General features: G+C 38.3%; 1 protein-coding gene across 30 annotated transcripts in view; it reads left to right on the forward strand.

The window, feature by feature from the left end:
* ADGRL2 (adhesion G protein-coupled receptor L2) overlaps positions 1–17,641 on the forward strand; it is a 388,299-nt gene that overhangs the window by 50,111 nt on the left and 320,547 nt on the right. The gene's annotated exons all lie outside the window — the stretch shown is intronic.

A 17,641-nucleotide genomic window follows, 5' to 3' on the forward strand; every position in this document is an offset into this window, starting at 1 on the left:
AATACAAAAAAAAAATCTTTTGATTAGAATCTTTGTATAAAATTAGCACATAGGATAATTACTGTGGGTGAAACATTAGCACATATAAGTTTTAAGAAACTATGTTCTTTGGGCAGGGCTTGTATGAAGACTTTGAGCTTATTTTAGGACTCATTTTTTTCTCCTAGAAGATGGAGAAGCATGCTACTTGTCTTGTAATTCTAGTATTTCTGGTTCTTGTGTTAAATATCTAATTGTAGAAAAAGAAAGGAACAAGTAGTGAAGGAACGGGCAAAATCTTGATTGTAATGTGATTTAGATAATAGAAGTTTAATAATAGTGATATAGATAATAGAAATTTGAGAAAAGAATGCTAACAAGACATAGTTCTTATAAAACTGCGCTATATATTTTTACTACTGTGATTGCGTTAGTGTGTTGGTCAATTTTCAGAGGTGGTATTTTACAGAAATCAAAACTATATCAATAATCTTCCTAAATCACATATGCATTAATGAAAAGTATTTTTAATGAAATCTGGGTGAAAAGTTGAATTTATCTTGACAAAGTCTCTAGAAAGGCTTTACGTGATGTATGGTGGGCTAATAATTTTGTTTTGTTTTCATGAGGAAACAATAGTAGCTTAGTCAGTGAGTTTGGTGGGCAGATGTCACGAATGTTGCTAAGAGCAGGTGACTAGTTCTTAGGAATAGGATCTAAGCACTTCACATCGAGGCGTAAAAATCAGACTTGGGTAGTTTAGAGCTGATGCATCTGCAAAAGTAAAACACAGCACAGGAGTACTGAAAAGTTCAAGAAATGCTCAGACGTTAGTGAAAAGTGAGCTAGACTTGAGTATGCAGGAAGGAATGAGTCATATTTGTCTGCCCACACACTGGTGCCAGTGCAGCAGCCTTGTGAAGTGTGACGGTGTCTCTGTTACAGCTACAAAACTTTTTAATGAACACAACCAATGAATTAGCAAATAAAAAGGTGTCTGAAGAAGAATTTGAGTCCACTATGAGATAAATTGCTCTGTCATAGATAGGTCAGGCCTATGCACATAGCCTGGCCTGCTTCTTTGAAAGGTCGCTGAATTTAAAAGGGTGAAACTGGGGGCTGGGTTGGTTATTCTGCCAGGCTCATAGCCTATGTGCCTGTGGAATATTCTTTCTCCTTTCCCCCGCCTTCTGTAGCATCTGCCACGATCGCAAAAACAAATCCATATTTATGCCACTGAAATGTGCATAGGAGGAGATCCTGATAAATGGCATATGCAGTCCTGGTCACAGGGTGGCCGCTGGTATGTGTGTCATAGCAGGTGACTTAATGCTGGGATGCCCTCTCCCAGCTCACACCTAATCATTGTATCATAGGGGTGTATTTATGTCTCAGTTTGCAACAGGTAATCTCAGTCCTGGGTACTATTTACCAGGTGGCATTTGCAGCCTTGATTCTTCTTCTGGAATTAAATGTCTAGGCCCTTAAAAACAAAATTATTTTTATCCCTATGGCACTTTCTCCCCTGCTCTTATCCAATAGTTCTAGGCTTTTTACTCCCTATGTATGAGACATTAAGCTCTCTTTTATGCTGCTGCAGAGGTAAAAGCTTGTCTCTCTGTGCCGAGGACAGCATAAGTAGACTTGGTTTTGGTGACTGTTATAATTAGGCCATGATTTGTTATTCCCCTTTAAAGTAACTTTTTATAGATAAATCTACTAGGCCCATCTAGATAGGAAGCTGGGAAGAAACTACTTCAAAAATCCAACTCTAGTGTACTTAATCATGGGAGGTGAAATCTGGAAAATATCCACATTTCCATAAACTAAGCAGTTATGAAAGCAACCAGGGCTCTTTGAACCCTGAACAAAGGTGTTGTATGTGTACTGAGAAGGTATTTTGCTGAATCAGAAGGATTTGTGGATTCAGAACCTGGAATCCTTTTCCGTAAGGAAAATTTAGAAATCCTTAGAGTATCAGGGTACTTCAATTCCTTTGTAAGAAACTTCGTGAATTTCCTTGACTGGAAATCTGACAGATCAGAATTCCCTGTGTGGACTCCCAGCACTGTCTGACTTGTGTAAGAGAAAAAAACCACAACCCCTCTGGCATCTGTGGACTTCTGCTGCCTAACTTGAAAATGCCTCCAGACTTGAGGTGCTCCTCGGGCTAGGGATCACCTGGGCAGGTTTTGAAGTTTTGGACAAGGCTATCTATAAAACAGAAATGAAGTTGTTCATTAGTCTATCTTGCATGGAGGAATTGGCTGTGTAAGACCCTTGGGATGCCAAGAAACAGCAGGGAGGAGGAGAGGCTTTGCTTTCTTCTGCCTCCCTTGTTTACAAACACTGGCAAATGTAAGTACTTCTTTTAGCACAGCTATCCAGTGGAAACTGCTATTCACAAAAAGAAAAGGTATTTAAAGAAGCATCTGAGTTTTGGAAGCTACTAGAGGAAAAACCAAGGAGAATGCTGAATGAAACTTCATAAACTTGCGTGGCAATAAGTTTAATATTTATTGAAGAAAAAACATCCCAGTGGTTCCCCAGTAGTTCATCGGTATGTGTGTCTAAAGGATGAAGTCTAAGGGAAAGACAGGACAGGGAGATGCTTACGAAATACAAGGAAAAAGGCCAAGTTTTACATGACTTGATTTTGGAAATATAAAATTAATAAAGCTTGGCAAGGAGTTGTGTGTAGTTATTCAGTTTAACTTTTAAGGGAAATCAACACTTGGAAGTAAAGTTGTGTCTTTGAGAATCAACCTAGACTACAAAAAGATATTCTGGTACCTGAGAATAAACTTTAGATCTAGCAAAACTCTTTTCAAGTTTCTTATAAATTCCTTTTGTAAATTCTTATATTTGAGTGAAATTATGCAATTTGGAGTTAGTATTGTTGGGGATAAAGGAAGGACTGAAAACTGGGAATTTATGGAAAAGGGAGGTGAATTGAGTCCACTTTTCTCAGTGTTCCAGAACAATAATAATATTGGGTATTACAAGCAGTGGAGAACCTAACCAGAACTGGTTTTGGTATGTGGACAAAAATTCTAGCAATGCTTGCTGTCATATGGTATTAGAGATTTCAAAAGTAAAAATAATAACACCAAAATTACAGTCAATATTGAGAATTAATTCTATAATAATTGTGAAGTGATTTTATGTTCTTAGATGTGGAGGGAACCCAAAAAGATGTGAAGTTGCATGTAAGTCCTGATATAGATTCCTGTAATTTAAAATTGCACTGTGCTTAGATACTTCTGTTTTAAAAGCTGCTGATAACAAAAGACGCCTACTTTTACATTTAAGCTATGAAATTTTTTGGTCCACTGTGGGCAATGAAAGGATTAGCTATAATCATAACTAGGCAACAGTTGTTGTTCTGTAGTCCTGTAATTGTAGTGAAAGTATATAATCCACTTCTTTCCTTGCAAATCCTAATTTACAGATGTTGGTAGAAATTGGAGGTAAATGTAGTTCTGTCATAATCTACTTTCTGTCAGATCTCCACAACAGAAATGAAAATAGAAGATTATTGCACGAGGAAAGGATTTTTTATTTAAAAGATCTTTTCTCAAAAGTAAGCAGTTCGATAACATTTTTAGCACTTGAAGGCTGTCTCCTTCAAAGTGATGGAAACAAAAATCTAAAGCAAGTCTAACGACTTCCATTTCATTAGAGTTTGCTGGAAAAGGGGAATGCTGCTTTTCTTAAAGCACTCAGAGATGGAATATTGGGGAACTGCAAGTTTCATGCCTCAAAATTGAAAGTTCCCTACCAGAAAGAGAATGTATATGAGCTTCTGCTATGTCCTACAAGCCTAGAAACTTTTTTCACTCTCCTCCTTCTTTTTCCAAAGTGGAGGTGAATCAAAAATTAATCTTTCATTTCCAGAAGAAAATGGTTTAGAAACACTGACCCAGTTTCCTCATGATGAGACTTGGGGGATGTTGGTATTAAAAATTATTCAAGGTAAGTATGATTTAAATTTTTTATATGCTTCTAATTTCTTCAGTGTTCTTTAGGAAATAAAGTGGATTAAATTGTTTTTATCCACCAAAGTTGAGGCGCACGTTGTTAATGCAGCTAGTTTTTACTGGAAAGCCTTTCGTCTGAATAATTGTGTATTCTGTTCAGGACCTTGCTGATGGGAAGCAAAGTGTTTCTCTCCTTCATTTGCAGTACTTAAGTGAAGAGCCAGATGGGTCCAGTAGCTGGAGTTAAAAAAGAAGCTCTCCTATGCCTTTGGTCTGAAGTTCAATATCGTTATATCCCTAATAGCAGCTGCTCCTGTTTGAACCCTGGGTTATGAAAAATGAACTGCATTAAATGGGAAATCATTAACTATCAGCTGAGTAATAGTACTGTACTTTGTTGGCCTGCCTAAATCACCGGTGTCTGCTTCCTCACATGCAAAGAGCTGCTCTTCAGAATAACACAGTGAAACACTGGCAGAAGGGCTACTACTGAAGCCACACCAAAAAACCCTCTCAAACAACTTTTTCTTCTTTTTGTTTGTTTGTTTGTTTGTTTGTTTGTTTTAGGTTTTCAGCCTATTACTGATGACCAGCATACAGGATACAGGCAGCTGAGGAAGTGATAAAATAGTTTTATGCTAAAATTCCCCATGTGTGTGCATATGTGTGAATAGACATACATATTCCAAATATATAGACATTGGCAACTCTGTTCTTGTTCAAAATTCTCTCTGTTATGTGCTTGTCCTGCTTTAAAATCTGTAAATATCTGTTAAGTTGTACCTGCCTGCTGTCTTGGCTGTTTTGTGAAGGCTGAATTTGCTAGTTTTATCTTGCTTTTTTGCAGGATGTGGAGACTGCAAACAGAAAAACATATGCTATTTGAAAATCACATCAAATCAGGAATGATGTTGATGGCCTGAATAAAAATTGTTCCAAACTAGACCTTTATTTGTCTGAAAGAATTAGTTTCTATAAAATGTCACAACAGATTAGTACTGGAAAGCTCCCTATTGTGTGTAGTCTCAGAGTGCTCAAACAGATCAGCTGTGGCTTCTGAATCTTTGCAGCAAGATTTTTTTTTGCTCAGCTTTGCTGTTTTGTGTGTTTGCAGTGTGTTTGGTACTGCTTTTTTCAGTGTTTCTGCTCTCAGTCCTTTATCATTTTATATTGTTATATAGCCAAGAATACTATAACAAGAGAAGTAACCTTTACCATACAGCTCTCAGCTCAAATTTCTATAACCTCATCTATTCCAAGAGCCAAACAAGACATGAAATGCCCACTCCCCAAGTTAATGATGCTGAAATAAGGCGAAGTCATGCACATATGAAAGAAAGGGATTGCTCTTACCCTTTTTTACAAGGAAAATCAATGTCTTATGAGGTGAATTACAGCTAGAATTTGTATGAAAGCTTTCAGTGTTATGCTGTTATTTGTATGAAGTGTGCAACAGGTGGTTCTTGAGGTTTTAACTTAGAATGAAACTATAACTGCTAGTAATGTTCCACTCATTAATACAGCTCCATGAAAGTGTGTGAGATAAGCATATGGGATGGGAAATGCTTCAGGAAATAGAAATACTATCCAGACTTACACAGATGCACTGCAGACTTCTCCGTAGCTTAGGTTTAGAAGTTACAAGAGTTCCAAATCCTTCTCTAGTTACTTCTCTATCCTTATCCTTTTTCTTTTTCTTGATGTAAGATAAAGTGTCTGAAACTGGTACAAAAGAGCCTCTAAATGCAATAGCCAGTGCTGCAAAGAACCATATTTTCTTACTTTGCTCTCTTTATATATTAGATAATGAATGCAATGGCACAATTCAGCAAAATAGCAAATGATATGGCTACAGCTAGAGAACATACTTTTCTGCAACATGAGATAAATAGGATTTAAATAAGAGAGTGTTTAATGGGATGTGAAACTATGATAAATGCATATATTGCATATTCTTTGATACTTGCTGAGGCATCAGAGAACTGTGCTGTCTTAAAGGCAGAAATTCATGAGAATTGCTGTCTGCACTCTTGGTGTGGGTACATAGTAAAAAAGGATCCAGAGGACTTCTAAGGACTGAAAGAGAAGATTAACCCTCTGATTTACAGCATTAGCATCTCTTTCATTTCTAATGCTCAGACATACAGTTATATATGTGATGGTGCCAAGCCTGAACCCTGTATATTCCTGGTGCTCTCTGAGGTCTAATAGTGCAGATTAGTGGGCCATATCTGACTGTTCTAATCTAGCAAGGATGTTGTCTGTGAAGCCCAAGATGATGAAACAATAGACACTACTAAGTTAAGATGTCAGCTTTAGATCCTCTTGATAGTTAGATGTCTTTAGAGGTGAAACTTGGGAATCAAATATTCAAGAAATGAAACTTTTGTAGAGGCAGACCATGCAGTTCATGATGAAAATAAGTGGCTGTGATCCTGTTGATCAATGACAGGCTCAGGTGTAGACTGAGAGTCCCTTTCTCTTACTGTCCTAACAGTTGAAGTGTAACAGAAATACAGGATATTAAAAGTGATTGAAACTGCCCTATCTCCAGTCATTGCCCTTAAATCTGACAGAAAAGACAGCAATCTGAAAGTCCTTTGACTAATTTGAAAACTGTAAGCAGTTACATCAGTCAGCTGTGTTGTGTGGTAGCCAAACATGGCTAGTGTTAGCAAATAATGAGTTGTGTTTGTTGTGGAGTTAGTTTCTGTGAGATCTCAATCACTTCACACAGGACACAATCTATTGCTGAAGTGTAAAAAGTGACTCCTACCTCACTGCACCCTCACACTGTCATAGCATCATTCTGCTGATACTTCCAGTGCTAAATATAAGTTCAGGCTTGAAGAATTAGATCACACTCCCTAACTTTCGTTTCCTTTTCATCACACTAGAAGGTGTGTCTTGCTTAAGTACCTGGTTAAATATCTCCTGGCTGTTCAGCAAGGACTGTTGGCAAAGCAACGTAGCCCATACATTTTCTTTCATCACTGTTAGGGTATAAATTAACTTGTAAAGCACATAATTCTTAACATGAAAAAATAGGCCTCATAGTGAAGGGCATCATCAAATGTTTCCAATTAAACACATCATCTGCATTTGCACTGATAGTCTCTGAACATCCTGCATTTAGAATGAATTGCACTAGAAACAGCATGAAAGAAATGTAGCCACCACTCCTAGGTCAGGACAAAATACCAGTACTTGCCATTCCCAAGATGTCTTTCTTAATCCCTGTGATTAAGTACATGAATTTATCCACCTCTTCTCCCTCCATCTCTTATCTCTTGTTTGTTTTTGTGTCAGGAGCCACAGTGACTGGGATTGAACCTTGGTAAGCATGGAAGGTAGTGCCCTATGTGGGACGCATACAGGGATTGTCACAGTCTCTTCATACCAATCAATCATATTAGGTGGCACTATTATCAAGCTGTTTTAAAACAAACAAACCTCCCCCCCCCAAAAACCATAAAGACAGTGTGGTATCTTTCAGCACTCAAACTGATGCATCTTCCAGTTTGACTCTAACTGTATAATAATAATGCACTAGAAATAAGCTTTTAACAATTAATGTAAGATTAAAGGCTGAGCACCCTTTACTACCTGAAAAGCTTAAAAATACTCTGTATCTTTTAGATGTTTCTTTTTGAAGAAGTTGTGCTAATCAATTTTTTTCAAAGCACTTGAGTTCCTAGCAGTTTCCTAAAACTGGAGACATTTCTGTTCTTTGTAAGCTAAATCAATCTCTGAAGAGCCTTATAAAAATAAAAATAGCTTAAGGATGAAACAGCAGTAAGAAAGGAGATCCATCTACCAATTTATCAGTCTATCTATTTTCTAGCCATATCTATCTATAATGGTTAAAAGTTTTAAAGGACACTAAATTTAAGTATTTTATATTGCTTTTTATAAGGGCATTTCAATTTATCTCTATTCCTTTGGAAAGATGAATATTGTCACTGCACATTGTAGGCTTGTGTTGGCTAAAAAGAGTCAGGGGCATGACAGCATTTATGGAAGGCATGAGCTCAAATGTCAGTAGAGCATCCAAAAATGGATGAAGCATCACCCAGCCACTGCCATCTGTTGAGTGTTTCATGACAGCTGTATCTCTTGACCAGAGCTGGTGCAGATTATCATGAAAGGCACAGAGGAAGCATACAACAGAGTTATACAGAGAAAGGGGAGGGGGGAATTCCACTTTAAACATTGTTTTTAATTGCACCATAATGATTTTTTAACAGACACCATGGTATGTAGCTTAGGCTCTGGCCTGAGTTAAAGCAAACAATAAACCACAGTGCAGCTGAAAAGCAATTGAAATTCCCTCTGCAAGAAGCTTTTGTCCAGGCTAAGTATTTAATAGTGTTTCTCCCAGAGACTTTTGCCCTAAAGATACTCCTGCTACAACAAAAGAAGAAAAAAAAAAACCCAACAACAACAAGGAAAAACACCCCACAAAAAACCAACCAAACAAACAGAAAAAACCCTGCCTCAACTATTGCATCAACGGGACCATCAACCCAAGTATTCTTGTTATTGCCTTACTAAGGGAATGTAGGGTTTTTAAACCTTTTTCCCCTTAGACAGGAGGAAACTTTAGGCCATGAAATTTTGGGTCCTAACACTATGAGGTACACTTAAACGAAATGCTGGCTGAAAGAATAAATGACTGTGGAATCGAGTAAAATCATTCTGGTTTTTCTGTCATTTTCCCCAGCATATGGATCTGCTTTCTCCCCCAAGGCATACAAAACTGCCATCTGACTTTATTGTTTCTGATACAAACTCTCATAAGCTGGGGAGACTTCTAGATGAACTGGCTACCCGGACATGAAATCAATGGCACAAGCAGTAGCAAAACGTAGGTGTCATTGCGAGGCAAAGTCTTTGATGTGAAAGCCTTCTCTTATCCTCTTATCTAACCCTTGCCTTCCCATAGCCGTGCCTCATATTGTTCTGTCACTTCAGTATGTCAGGGTTGCTGTTATTACAGCTCTGGGTTACCCAGCAGATGTTGCTGTGAAGTGGTACAGCACGAACAATGGGAGTTTAGTTTGTTCCTTTGATAATGCAAATAAAGCATACTGCTTGGGAAGTAGAATTGCTTAAAGATACGTTACTTGTGAACTTATCCGAAGTTTGGAGCTGAGACTTTTGCACAATTTCTGGTAACTTTGCATGTCTACAGCTTTATGGGCAAGTTCACATAGTGTTAGATGAACTTTAGTGCCTCACTTACCTGATGTGATGCTGATACAACTGTTCTACATATTGGGGGTTTAGATCTTTATGATTTAGAAGTGAATTATAAAACGAAAATCATAGCATAATGAATGCTAACAGCTGTGCCTGAGTCTGCAGCGCAGAGATTATTCAATAACTCAACGGGTTGCTGATATGGTCAAGCCTCAAAAGATTATTTTTTTCTTTTGTAAGAACAAGGGAGGTTATGATTGCTGCCATGTAGCTCAACAGGATCCTCAATATCTCTAAAGAAATGATCCCTCCCAGATTCAGATAACAGTTGACCATGTAATCTATCCAAAAACAAAATTGCCTTGAGGACATACAAGCCAAAGTTCACTTCTAGTACTGGTTCTTCTTTTATTAATCCCAGAAAGATGTCAGGCTGTAGTATGTCTGCAATATACTTTAGAGCAGCTTTGTTTATTTCTTACATCCACTCAAACACTAATAAGATGAGGAAATATGTAATTAATAATAATATGAGGAGGGGTGCCAAAGGCCATGACTTGCCTTCGTGATGCATTGCTACATATCTGAACTGCTCTGCTAGTTTAAATACCTTACACAATGTTAACCTTATCTGCCAGCTAGCCTCTGTTACTATTTGAAGTAGGAGTGGGTAGGAGTTATTTCTGAGATGTGTGTGATTCCATAGTGTTGGGTTACACTTGAGAGAAAATGACATTTCAAATGCACATATGTATAAATGTCCATTAAAGCAGGGCACCTTTAAAATACCAGTTCTGCTTCTAGGTCAGTGGGAGGCTCTGGCTTACTGCTACATTAGCGTTTACAAAATTCTTTGGCAGTTATATCTTTTTATTTTACAAGTTTACTCTGAAAGAAGCTAGTAAAACAAAACATAGGTCTACCCTCCCCCTGAAAGTCACTTTTATGTTTCTTTGTTTTTTAACATGGCAAAGTGGTTGTAAAATGTACTCTTGATTCTTAAATAAAACAGCATGTAAGTAGGATGGGTATGGGAAGTGGGCCCCTTTCTTGAGATTTTATAGACCGCACAGGACCTCAGACAGGAACAATGATGCTAAATGTAGATTTATTTTTTAAGGGTTTGCACAGAGTGCTTCCCATTACTAGGTAAAGACAGCAGATACTTCTAAAATTTTCTAAGAAACTGTTAAGAAAAGGAGAACAATTTCTTAATGATCAAACTTACGTTCAGTTGTAATACAATTAAGGAAGAAATGGGTGATTGCAGAATAGCTATTCAGACTCCTGTGAAACTTAACAGGGAACGGGATTGCCCCTCTAAGAAGAATAGGACAGACCATATAATTCGACATCTGGGATCTAGGAAGACCCCCAGTTGAGGGTACTATTGAAATTCAAAACCAAGAAAGAAGTGTGTGAGGGGGAACCCTGCAATAGCTGCAATTGTGATGCCTGCCTTGTTTATGATTAAAGCTGATTAAAAATGCAAAAAGTACATTTCATTGTAAAAAACAGCGAACTGGAAGAGAGGAAAGAAAAGGATTTAGGATTCAATTTTGCCATTTTTAAATCCAAGGATTAAATGTGGAAAGGAATAGATCTGCAGCATTTTGAGGGTTGGGGTTTTTGTTTAAGACTGCAATTGTGTGCTCTTTTTTCCAAGGTAAGCGAATGTTAAGTACACCGAGATGCTATTGCTCCTTGCTTCCATGCTAATAAGGCATGCTTCCCACAGTGTGTGACAGAAAGGATGAATACCATGCAGTGCTAATGGTTAATTTGTAGTGGCATGTGTGTTCCTTGAATGTTTGTGAAGTTTCATGATTCACCATCACACAATTGAATCGCTCCTTTTTTAAAGATATAGCGATATGTAATGAGATGAAGCAATGCTGACAGGGTTTTTGAAAGATACATTGTCCTCCACAGCCTATTCACTTAGTAATAATACCCCTTAAATTTGTTAATTTCTCACGATTTGGGGGCTAGAGTGAGCCCTCATCAAATAATTTCGGTATTGACCGTGGTTTAAAATGTTAATTACTGTGGAATTTGTCACAGATAGCATCAAACCACAGTGATACTAATCTATGTCATGGATTTGAAACTCCTTTGGGAAGCTCATATTTAGACTAACTGCTGAGTGAACATGACTGCTAAGATTACAGAGACTGTGGACAGTGAGGAAAAGCAGTAATACTCCTTCTGAGTAGAAAGTAAACAATAGGGTGATTGTCTGCTTACACATTGGGGCTAAACAGCCCAACTGCTGAGAAGCTCTAGGTAAAAAACCTCCTATCAGCAAGGAGTCTTGATGTTTTCTTCATGGAGCTAGATGTTGTCAAGGATTCAGCTGAGCCACCCTAGTGAGTGTACAGGAAGCAAAACAGGATATTCTTGTATAGGCCCTGTTTCATGTAATTATGCAACACTTGAACTCTTGTGTATATTCCAGAATGGGTAACACACCTCTAAAAGGATCAGCAGCAACTCGTGACTGAAATATTCTTATGAAAAGTGCTCTTGATTGAAATCAGTGTGTTTACATTTTCAGTTATCTTTGGTAAGGATTGTTCCACCTCAATGCACCCTCAAAATTAAGAAATTATTTTCACCCGGTTTCATTTCCTGTGTTTGTTTCTTTTAACAAGCAATCTAAATAATTTCCGCTGTCTTTTAAAATGGAACAATAAGGGAAATGATCAGGAAAATATCAGTACATCAAATATCCTCAGATATTTCTCAGGGATATGCTGTATTTGATGAAACACAGACAAATTACCTGAGAGGCAGCTGAGCAGAGGTTCATGCCCAGTGACTCCCAGATCTGTGCTGGGGGGCCTTGATACCCAGAAAATCCTGGAATGTGCAGCAAGAGTTCTGGGCCCAGTAGGTCCCTGTGTGTACTGCAGAAGCCAGAAAACACTGGAAGCTCTGGCTGGGTGTGCATGTGCATGCACGTGTGTATCTACATAAGTACACTATCTGCATAAGCAGTGTGCTGGGTTTATTTAAATGATCTGTTTCAATTAGAGTCTCTTTTGTTCTGTTTCTGTAAATAAAAACCACATGTTAACTTTTGAATAATCTCTGGTTTTAATAGCCTGAATGCTGCCATGTCCTGTTTGTACCACAGATAGTAATGAAACTGCTTTTATGAGTAAGAATCAGGGCTGAATATTAGAAACTAAGCTTTGTTTTCAGCAATAAGTTTGTGTCTAGTTTTTGTGTTTGGGGTTTTCAGGTTTTTTTGTGTGAGTGGCAATAATGTTGTCCAAAGAAGATTTTTTGGCTGATGCAAAGTAATGGACATCCTTCTGTGGTCTGTGGATTATAGCACAAGCACAGATTTTTCCATCCCGTTATAGGACCACTCAAAAAGAAATCTGTCCTCCCCAAAACAGAAGAGGAAAAAACCTCCAGATCTTTTATTTAAATAATAGCAGTAACCCCATGTTAGACTTTCCTTGTTTTCTAATCTGTACACACAAACCCAAATTCTACTGCTGAAGCAGTGAAGGTTTCAACCAGGTTGTAAGAGTGCAAATGATGGTAGAATATGGCAACTGATTTGTGATTTTTTTCTGTTCTCAGTCTTCAGTGTAGCTGATGCCAGATAGCTTGCCTTGATCTGTGCTCATACAGTGTCAGTTCATGGTGTGGAAGTCAGAGGGAAACTCGCTTTGGTTCTAATATCCCACTTTTGTTACAGTTTGCACAGGGGCTATAACCTGAGCGTTTGCTGCATTTTTTTTTTTTAATTTATGAGGGGAATGGGACTGCATTTAAGATTTTTATTCCAAGAAATGAGATAGGAATATTAGAATGAACAGAACAGGCACAAAACACAAATGTCTGTCATCTCCATAGCTCCAGGAATATTTTAATGGTAAAGATTTCCTGGAACTATTAAGCAGTTTCACGGATCTCTCCTCAGTGTTTCTTAAAAACAAACAAAAATATCTGCAGAAGAAAAAGATTTTGTTTCTAAATAAGAGAGTGGAGTATTTTGTACTGGGGCATCAGCAAGTGCTGATTTCAGTGCAAGGGAAGGAGTGAGACCACATGGCTGGGAACAAAGCAGGGGGGTGAGGCAGCTTCCCCAGTCAACAGCGGCAAGCTGTCAAACTGGCTCAATTGTCATGTGCAATCTCAGCCATAGCAAGGATCTAGGCAAGAAATCTTTTTTTTTTTTTTTACTATGCTTTTAGCCTAAAGAGTAACAGTTCTGTTAAATTGAGAAAACAACAATTTAAAAAAGTGTTAGCAGAACCCTTGGTAAAGGTATGCATGAGCAGTCTTACCGTAACAAAGTGAGGCTGGGTTGTTTTCTTACATGTATTACTGAATTTGGGCTTTTTTTTCCTCCTCCTAATATGCTTTTTGTGCAGTCTTTTATATTTCATATTTGTCCTTTCTGTTCTTTTCTTTCAGAATTTGTTTGTTTTGCCTCCTTTATTGCTATTCATAATTAAGATTTAGACAGCTTCTTCATATTTGCTTATTCCTGGTGCTTTTGTTTTAATTGTCACCTTTCAATATCTTAGTGCAAACTTCGTTATATTTCAAAATCTTGTATGTCTTGTTGTTCTTGCCCTAGTTTCATATTATTTCATGACCTTTTCCAGAGTCTTGTCTTCTAATTTATTTGGTATATTCTAAAGAAAACTAAGGTTCAAAATGCTTAGGAGGTATGACCAACAACAACAACAACATAAATTAAAAATATATAGCTACAAAAATACTTCTTTTTTTTTTTTTTTTTTTTTTTTTTTTTTTTGCCAGAGCTTTACAGTCCCCAGATTCTTTGGAATTTGTCACACACATAATTTTGAGTGCTTTAGATGCCATCATCTATGTTTCAGCAGTACATTACTTTCAAGAATTTTGGGCTGGAAACGTGGGTGAGAATAGCTGGGGGAGGGTGTCACGATCTCTGCCAAATTTAATTCTGGGGCATAATAAGAAGCTTTCTGAACAAAATTTTAATTTGCTCTCCATCAAGCGCAGCAGCCTGAGATATAGTGTAAATTATGGTGAACTCTTAATTACTTTTAGAAAGCTTTAAAAAGCTTACCCTTCCCACTCTGTCATTCCCAAATACCTCTGGGAGAACTATCCTGGTTTCTATCCAACTCTTAAAGTCATTTTCACTTCTTGGGGTGCCTTTTCAGGACCCTCAGTGCCAGTCTGATGTCAGCAACTTCCCCTGAGCATTATCACTGCAGGTTCCCACCAGTAGGTGTGGTGGACAGAGTGCTCTGAAAAGGTTAATCAGCAGCATTCGTTAATAACTAGGTAACAGTATCCAGCCTGCGGGCTACTGGTTGTTGGCAAATAGCTGGCGTGGTGCAAAGCTCGTAGTTTTTGTTCAACTGGTTGAGTGCCTTGTTGCCAGGCTTCCTGCTGGAGGAGGAGTTTGGCCGGACCACTGGGGTGTGTTGAGCAATGGCATTCATTGAACAGCGCTGCTGGCACCTCCGGGACTTCCCAAGGCTTCACATCTCCATGCTGAGCTCACTAGCAGGAATTCAGTATTTTAAGCAAGAACAGAATAGCCTTCCCAACGATCCTGATTAGCTTTTGGAGTGCTTCCACTGGTGCTGGTGTCCAGCCTTGCTAGGCTGAAACTCAGGAAAATTTGCTTGATTGTCAGTAGTCTTTTGACACTTTCCAGTCTCTCCCTTTCATGTGATTAGAAACATGGCTAAACTCTCCAAGGGCTCACTGAGAAAGACACAGAGTAGAGATCAATTTACAAAGGTAGGAAAAATCTCTACGGTGCACACTTCTGCAGCAGCACAGCAAGTCTCCCTCCCAGCAGTGTCACTGTCACGTACACACGGGTGAGCACAGCAACATGACGACGCAGTAAATAAATAAGGCCTTTGAGTCAGGCTAATCACTGGGTAGGCTCAGCCTGGGTTAATGGCTGAGATCGTGTCCTATTACATTGTTGACTAATGTACTTTTCAGACAGAAGTTTGTACTGTAGACTTGGCCTCAGGTTTTCTTGTTTTAATATCTCTGTCAAAAAGGTACATGTTCTTCATATATCTTTGTATATTCATTGCATTTTCTAGGTTAGACAAAATATTATTTTTCTAGCTGGATTCTATATTAAGATGAAAAAACAAAACAAACAAAAAAGAAAATTACAAACTTTCTGGTTTTGTTTGGAAGGTAACACATCACAGCAACAAAAACAAAGAACTGAATAATTTTTTGAGGCCATGTAATTACAAAAATAATATTTGAATTAGCTTTTAGGATTTTTAGCCTTAGTGTATCAGACTGATATTTTTCAAACAGGCTTATGGCTTACTCCAAGTGATTTTAGCAGCTCCAGTGGGGCTAGTTATGGTGTGAATTATTACTCAGCGTGAGTAAGGAGATCAGAACTAAGCCTAGATATGGTCAGAAGGAGAGAGGGTTTTGTCTGATTTGTCTGTGATAGATCTGCCCTGCTGCTAACTCCCTGGTCTTTCATTTAGTTGCTTTTTAGAGACTTTTGTTAAGACTTACAAGGAGTCCTGAGAGGACAATTGAGCTTTTATGGGTTTTTTTGCAGAAGCAGGAAGAAAGAATCAAGTTGCTGGTTTTCTGTTATTGTTGATTTATTTTCTGCTTATCCTGCAAATATTTCTTTTTAAAATTTATTTTTAAAAAAACCAAAATTAACAAAAAGAAAACAAACACAGACAACCAAGTAATGTAAATTGAGCTTTGAGGAAGTAAGATGGTGAGCTTCAAGGTTGATCTGCAGATAAGGATTTCCCAAGTATACAACAACAATATGATCAGCTCTTGCAGCAAGGAGAGTTAGAGCTTTTATTTTCTAAGAGAACTGATTTCCACGTGAGCTTGTCTCAGTTCAGAAAGGTTCAACAACTGGATAAATCAGATTTTTTTCACAAGATGCTATAAAAATGAAACAAACAGTATAGACTGTTAAAGTTAGTGGGCCACTTTCTGGGCTCAGTGCCACAAAATGGACCTGAAGGCTTCCCTCAGGCAGCCTCAGGGTCCAGCTTCCCCTTTGCACAGGGAAATCTCCTGGCCAAACTCCAGCTGTGATGATTCCCTGGGACCAGCTCACAGCAGGCTGGGCCTTCCTAACTCGCCCTGCTCTTGGAGGAAGCTCCAGTTCTGTCAATAGAAACAGCTTCTCTTTGCCAGAAGCTGTCTTCTGTTCTCTTGTCCTTTCTGGTGGTTGTATTAAGTAGTTACAGCAAACCGGAGAATCTGTGCTGCAAGATGGTCAAAAGAATTTATGGCCTTTGGAGCCGATGGGACTAAGTTTGCTCGGGATCATGCCCTTAGTTAGCGTCCTGCAGCAAAAAGGCCTAGAGTTTAGTAAGGAAAGTCTCTCAGGGATTTATAGTATTGATGACTGTAACCAAGCCTGGCAGCCCTTGGATCTTACAGCTCTCTCTGGGCCTAATCAAAGGCCATTGACGTAAACTAAAACATTTGACTTCAGAGAGTTGTGGATCAAACTCTGTGTCTACACTGACTGGGTTTGCCTTCCCCTCAGACACAACCTCACTTTAAATTCTTTTCTTCTGACAGGCCTGTAGCCTCATTCCTCTCTCTTAAGCTGGGAGGGCATTTCACAGCTCTCTAAAATGCCCAGAAGTGACTTTTCCCTTCTCAAGGTGCAGTTTCACATTATACCTAATTCACTGTAACTGCTGACTGATCCCAAAAGTCCCATCCTTGTTTTACTGATATCAAGTTTAAAGATCATATAATCCTGGCAAGATGACTTGACACAAAATTAACCCAGTCCAACACAGATCCCCTCTGGGCCGCTTGTGTCCCTCCACCACCACAAAACTCCCCCAGAAAACTAACCAAAAACTGAACCACCAAACCCAAAATGCCACTGTCCTTTCATCAGTTTTCCCCATTTGCCATGGATTAGTGTAATGTGACTCTGTGCCATGAGTCTCAAAAACTCTGCCAGGGGCATTAATAAAAGCAAAGTTAATTTGCATTAAGGCAGAGAACCCAGACAAAGAAAACATTAAGAAGAATTCAAATGAAAATGATACGAAAGGTATTATTACCAGCATGCAAGGCCTAGTCCAGAAGTATTAATTAGATACTGATCCGAAGATAATGGTTAAAATGGATATTACAAGTGTGAAAACTACCCTTAATTTATGTTATTATACTTAATGTGATTCTTCTCTTATTTTTCGCCCAACCCAGTCAGCTGTCAGTCAACATTTAGCATCTTGTTGGAAAGAACTAGTTCTTCATTTTTAACCAAGTGTTCCTGTGCCACTGCAGATCTAATGTCACTGTAAACAGGGAATGTTTCTCCATTCTTTCCTTTTTCTCCTACAGACATTGGTGTTTCCTTTCAAGTCCATAGTCTTTGTTAACAAGCTAGTTTTTACTGCATTCTTTTGTCCAGACATTGATGCACACACAAATAACTTCAGATTTACATTATTAGCTTAATTTTT

The sequence above is a fragment of the Motacilla alba genome, chromosome 8 (assembly GCF_015832195.1).
Source record: "Motacilla alba alba isolate MOTALB_02 chromosome 8, Motacilla_alba_V1.0_pri, whole genome shotgun sequence".
NCBI lineage: Eukaryota > Metazoa > Chordata > Aves > Passeriformes > Motacillidae > Motacilla > Motacilla alba.